This window comes from Callospermophilus lateralis, chromosome 7 (genome assembly GCF_048772815.1).
Source record: "Callospermophilus lateralis isolate mCalLat2 chromosome 7, mCalLat2.hap1, whole genome shotgun sequence".
Classification (NCBI taxonomy): domain Eukaryota; kingdom Metazoa; phylum Chordata; class Mammalia; order Rodentia; family Sciuridae; genus Callospermophilus; species Callospermophilus lateralis.
The window spans coordinates 5,968,223-5,974,222 of NC_135311.1; positions in this window are offsets into that span (position 1 = coordinate 5,968,223).

Here is a 6,000-nt window from a genome sequence, read left to right on the forward strand (position 1 = left end):
CTTCCCCGGGACGTCTCTGAGGTATTCCTCATGCTCAGCGAACAGCTGCCGCTCACTCCCTGGGTTTTCCCATACGCTTTACTAACCTGCTAGTTGGTAAGAGCTTTGAAGGGGCAAGTCATAGCTGTAGTTGGTGGCTAAGGTGACATGTGTCACAGTTTGCCCTGGGCTTTCGCAGTTTTAACACTAAGACCTCACCCTGGACAGCTGGCCCCCTACTCACTCACGCACCTTGGATGGCTGATCAGCCACGGATGACTTTGGATTGTGGGCCTGTCGGGAGGCATCTTTTTTGGGGAAGGGACCATGTTAAGGTTCAAGTTGGTACAGGGAGTGGTCTGGTCTCAGCCCAAATGCTACTGGGTCGTGTATGAAATGAACCAGCTCAGTCAGTAGGCTGTGATGGTGGGGCTTAGGGAGCGGAAAGTCAGGAATTACATTTTTGACCCTAGGAATTGTACCAACAAGCCTAAGATGACGATAGCTACATAGTAAGAATCTTGGAAGTACAGAGAATACATGGAAGGAAAGTGAAGGTGTGATCCACTGGAGTATACCCAGGCCTTTTGAGTATCCACGGGGTGCAAGGTATTGCACCCAATGTTCATCTTGCATAAAGGTAAATAATTTAATCTTTTTTTTTTTTGGAGGGGGAGAATTTTTTAATATTTATTAATTTATTTATTTTTAGTTTTCAGCAGACACAACATCTTTGTTTGTATGTGGTGCTGAGGATCGGACCCGGGCCACACGCATGCCAGGCGAGCGCACTACTGCTTGAGCCACATCCCCAGCCCCAAATAATTTAATCTTTGCACTCACAGAGCTCAATCTCAAAAGAAGAATGAGAGAAAGGAAACTTAGTGGGTCCCTGGCGTTGTCTGTTTGCGTTGTTGTAATACAATACCTGAGACCGAGTACTTCATAAGAAAAAGAGGTTTGTTTTGACTCATGGTTTTGGAGGCTGAAAAGTCCAAGTGAGGATGATCACACCTGGAGAGGACTGTGTCACATGGAAGATGGCATCACACAGTGGAAGCACTTAGGACAGCAGCAAGGCCAACACATGGAGTGGCCCTGCTTTGTATCAACTTGCGGTCATGGTAACCAGCTCTGCCCCATCTACTCGCTGCTGTGAGGTGGGCGTTGATCCCTTCTGACCCAGTCACCTCCCACCAGGCCCACCTCTTAAGGGTCCCACTACCTCTCAGTACATTGGGGACCAAGCTTCTAGCTTGTCAGCCTTTAGACAAACCCTATCCAAACCACAGCAATCCCCTGCTGCAGACCAGACATCATCAAAGCATTTCCTGATCTGCGCGTCTTCTCTGCCCAAGTGGCACCTTTTGATTACACCACTTAATTACTTCTACCTATCAGACCTGCTTTGGGAAATAGGCGAAGTGCTCCACCAGGGTGACCTGATTAAGTTGTTGTTCTCACTGCGGGGTGAGTAGTGTCTCCTCCTGGAAGATGACGCAGCTTAGGATCCGACGTCAGATTCCTTAGCCAAGTACAAAGACCAGGTGGGTGGTCAGCTAAGAGTTGGATCCAGTCCAGTTGTCCTCAGTCCCGTGTTCTTGTCTTGCACCGAACCACTGGCCACAGTAACAGAGGGACCTGTGTGTTTCACTCAGTGAAGACAGAAGAAAGTGCCGTTGGAATACAGAGCCTTGACGAATTAACTTAGACCCAGTAAATGAAATCACATTCCATCAAAGCGGGAGTCGTGGAACCTGATAGGAGGGCGGGTTGGGGCTGGTTCCCTTCCCTGGATTGGCAGGCTGGCACCACCCATCAGTGTCCAGTGAGGTGGGCAGAGGGACTTCTGGGCATGGCTTCTGCCGTTTTCTGGAGCGAGCAAGGTGCCTAGCATTTCTCTGTGGAGGGATCTGCCTCCTCTCCCCCTCTCCAGCATGCCCTGTTTCAGAGCCCAGCACCTGGGGCTTGCTTGGCCAGGCACCTGATGGTTTGGATATTACTTATCCCTCCGAACTGCCGTGTAAATGCAGGAATAACAGAGGTGAAATGATTGGATTGCAAGAGCTTTGACCCAATTGGTCCATATCTGGTTTGAATGGGTGGTGATTATAAGCAGGTGGGGCATGTCTGGAGGAGATGGGTCACTGGGGGCATGCCGTGGAAGGATTCTCCTTCCCAGTGGCCCCTTCCAAGGCTGTCAAAATATATAGAATTGGGCTATTCTGAACATTTCGTATAAATGGAATTTTGTGTTTTCTTTCACTTAGCGTGATGTTCTAAGGGTTCATTCCTGTAATAGAGTGTCTCAGTACTGCATTTTTTATGGCTGAATAATATTTCATTGTATGGATCTACCACATTTTGTTTATTCATTAATCAGGGAGTACACATTGAGGTTGTTTCCACTTTTGGCTGTTATGAATACTGCCTCTATGAACATCACTGCATAAGTTTTTATCTAAACATATGTTCTAGTTCTCTTGGGTATATACCCAGGAGCAGAATGACTGGGTCATGTGATAATTCTGTATTTAATTTTTTTGAGGGACTGCCAAACTGTTTTCCAAAATAGCTGTACCCATTTTACATTCACGGCTTCAATGTATGAGGACTCCAATTTCTTCATTTCCTCACCAAAATCTGTTCTAGTCTTTTATTATCATTATTATTATTATGGCTATCTGATGGACATAAAGTTCATCTCCTGTGGTTTGATTTTCATTTCTTTAATAATTAATGAGCATCTTATTATGTGTTTATTGCTCATTTGCATATCTTCTTTGGAAAAATGTCTATTCAAATAGTTTGCCAATTTTTAATTGGTTCATCCATTTATTATTATGTTATGGTTTAGATCTGAGGTGTTCCCTGAAAGTTCCCGGAGTGCAGAAATGCTCAGAGGTGAATGGTGGGTTGTGAGAACCCTGATCTGGACAGTCCAGTCCTAGTTTGAAGGGACTGGGTCATAACTGTAGGGAGCTGGGCCTCCTGGAGCAGGGGGTCACCGTGCCCTGGTTATAAGAGTTTTTTTTTTATATGTAGATTCTGAATACAAGTCCCTTATCAGATGTATGATTTGCGACTATTTTCTCCCACTCAGTTGTCTTTTTACTTTCTTTATAGTGTCTTTTGACACACAAAAGGTTTGACTTTTGATAAAATCAATTTTCTATTTTTTCTCTGGTTGCTTGTGCCGTAGGTATTATATTTAAGAATTCTAATCTAAGGCAACGGATTGTCGAAAGGATTCCTATGGTTTCTTCTAAGAGTTTTAGAGTTTTAGCTCTTTGTGTGTGTGGTACTGGGTATAGAGCCCAGGCCCTTGAGGACACTAGGCCAGCACTCTACCACTGATCTACATCCCCAGACTTTTTAAAAATTACTTTTTTATTTTGAGACAGGGTCTCACTAAGTTGCCCAGGTTGAATTTGTGATTTTCCTGCCTCAGCCTCCCAAGTAGTTGGTATTGCACCACTGTGCCTGGTTAATTTTAACTCTTTTATTTAGTTTTCTCTCCCTCCTTCCCTCCCTCCCTCCCTCTCTCTCTCCCCCCCCTCTATATGTGTGTGTGTGTGTGTGTGTGTGTGTGTGTACTGGAACTTGAACCCAGGGGCACTCTACCACTGAGTTAGTTTTTTATTTTTTGAGACAGGATCTTGCCAACTTGCTAAGGCTGAATTTGAACTTGAGGCTCTACTGCCTCAGCCTCTCGAGTCACTGTGATCACCGGCATGTCCCACCAGGCCTGGCTCCATATTCCTTTTTGAATTCATTTTTGTGCATAGGGTAAGGGATCCAATTCCATTCTTTTGCATGCAGATATTCAATTGTCCCAGCATCATTTGTTGAAAAGACTGGCTTTCCCCACTGAATTATCTTGACATCTTTATCAAAAATCAACTGATCAGACTGGGCGTGGTGGTGCACGCCTGTGATCCCAGTGGCTTGGGAAGCCGAGGCAGGAGGATCGTGAGTCCAAAGTCAGGCTCTGCAACTTAGTGAGGCCCTGTCTCTAAATAAAATATTAAAAAGGGTTGGGGATGTGACTCAGTGGCTCAGTGGTTAGGCACACTTGGGCTCAATCCCTGGTACAAAAAAAAAAAAATCGACCTATCATAAATATAAAATTTTATTTTGGATTCTCATTCTCTTCTGTTGATATGTTCATCTATTCTTATAACAATACTGCATTTGCCGTTTTGAAATCAGTCACTCCCCCTCCTATTTCTGGTACTGGGGACCTAAACCAGGGTGCTTGACCCTGAGCCCCAGCCCCAGCCCATTTACTCTTGAACCACTAGTTTGCTTTCCACCCTCCCCAATTTTCTGAAACTGTTCTTGTGGAGTTTTCCAAGTAATCTTCCTGAGGCCATTGAATAGAAAACCTTCGAATATCTTCTGTTTCCATAATTATGACAGATCTAAAAACCCTCTCACAGGAAAAAAATTGGAAATAGAGGCTAAACTTTAAGAAGCACCAATCTTAAATGCATCACTAAGAAAGCAAGGAAAGTCAAACCGCTCAAAATACGCAGGTGACTTAGAATAGGAAGCATCTGGCCACCATCCTGGGGTCTTGGCCTCCCTCAAAAACCAGAGGATTTGGATTTTAACAGTCATTTGGGGACAAGAGAGAAGACCCTGGGTTTGTGTGAGGAGGCCAGTAGTAACGAAGACCACTGGAAAAGCTGGATTCTTGAAGGGTCGGACCCTCGGTGAAAACCACCCACTAGCCCAAGGCGGTGTTAGCCCCTCCTGCCCCTCTGCCCTGGCTGGCAGGGCCGGTGGTCTCCCCAGGACCCTGTAACAACAGGCACGGCTTTCGGTGTTTGGGGGCTTCCATTCATATTTCCTGAGTGATCTGGGAACCTTCAAGCTCAGAATTAACCCTTTATAAAATTAAAAATCCAATTGTGAAGGAAAACCCATTTAACGGGTGAACGGAAGGAAAGTTCCTGAATCTGATAGATAATAGGATAATAGCTATAGGAAACATACAGAAAACACTAGAAGTTTGGAAACAAAAGCATTTTTAAGTCAAGAACAACAAGATGCAAATACTGAGGTCTCCTCTTCCTCTGTTTCAGATCTTTCATGAGAGGTCTTAGCCAGATCAAGGAGGAAAAGGAAGAGGAATAAATGGTGTGCAAATCGGAAAGGAAAACACAAAACTGTCACTATTTGCAGAGAATCGCCCCAGTGGAAAGTCTCAGAGAATCTTAGGTGTGCTATTAGGATTGCTGAGAATTAGCAGGGTAGTTGAATAAAGATAAATATCCCAAAGTCCACTGCATTTGTAGACAAGAGGAACCAGGAATACCAGGGGGCTAGGCATAAATATGATGACAGTTGTATACGACATGTACACAGAAAATCAGGAGACTTTATGAAAGACATAAAGGAAGGCTTGTAGAAGGAACAGAAGTAACATGTAGATGAGAACACTCAGTTTTGTGGTCCTTAGAATGATCTATGGGTTTAGTAACATTTTGATCAAAACACCCTAGCGCTTTCCAAAGAACTGGACAAGCTGATTCTAAAATTTGCACGGACCAGAAAGTTGCATGGAGAGCCGTTCCTTTCTGAAGAACAGTATGGGAGAGGGAAAGAGGGAGACTCCACTCCAGTAGAGATGATCTCAGTGTGGGGGGCCTAGGTAGCTCATCAGAGAAACAAAACGGAAACCCAGAAGTAGAGCAAAACGCCCGTGAATTCTTGGGTGTTTGTGTGCTTAAGAAACAGGCGGAGTTGAAAATCAGCAAAGAAGGGACTATTTTATCAACTCATTCCGACATTTGGTTGCCCATACAGGGAAAATGAAGCTGGATGTTTCTTTACCTCATAGTAGGCACAAAGTGGATTCCAGGTGGATTGAGGACTTTTTAAAGTCAGGAAACATCATTCTTTGTGATGCAACTTTTTTTTTTTTTTTTTTTTTTTTTTTTAGTTTTATTGATTTTATTGTGATGCAAATTTGATAGCTCTCTCTTTGAGATCAGGACGAAGCTAAAGACAAGG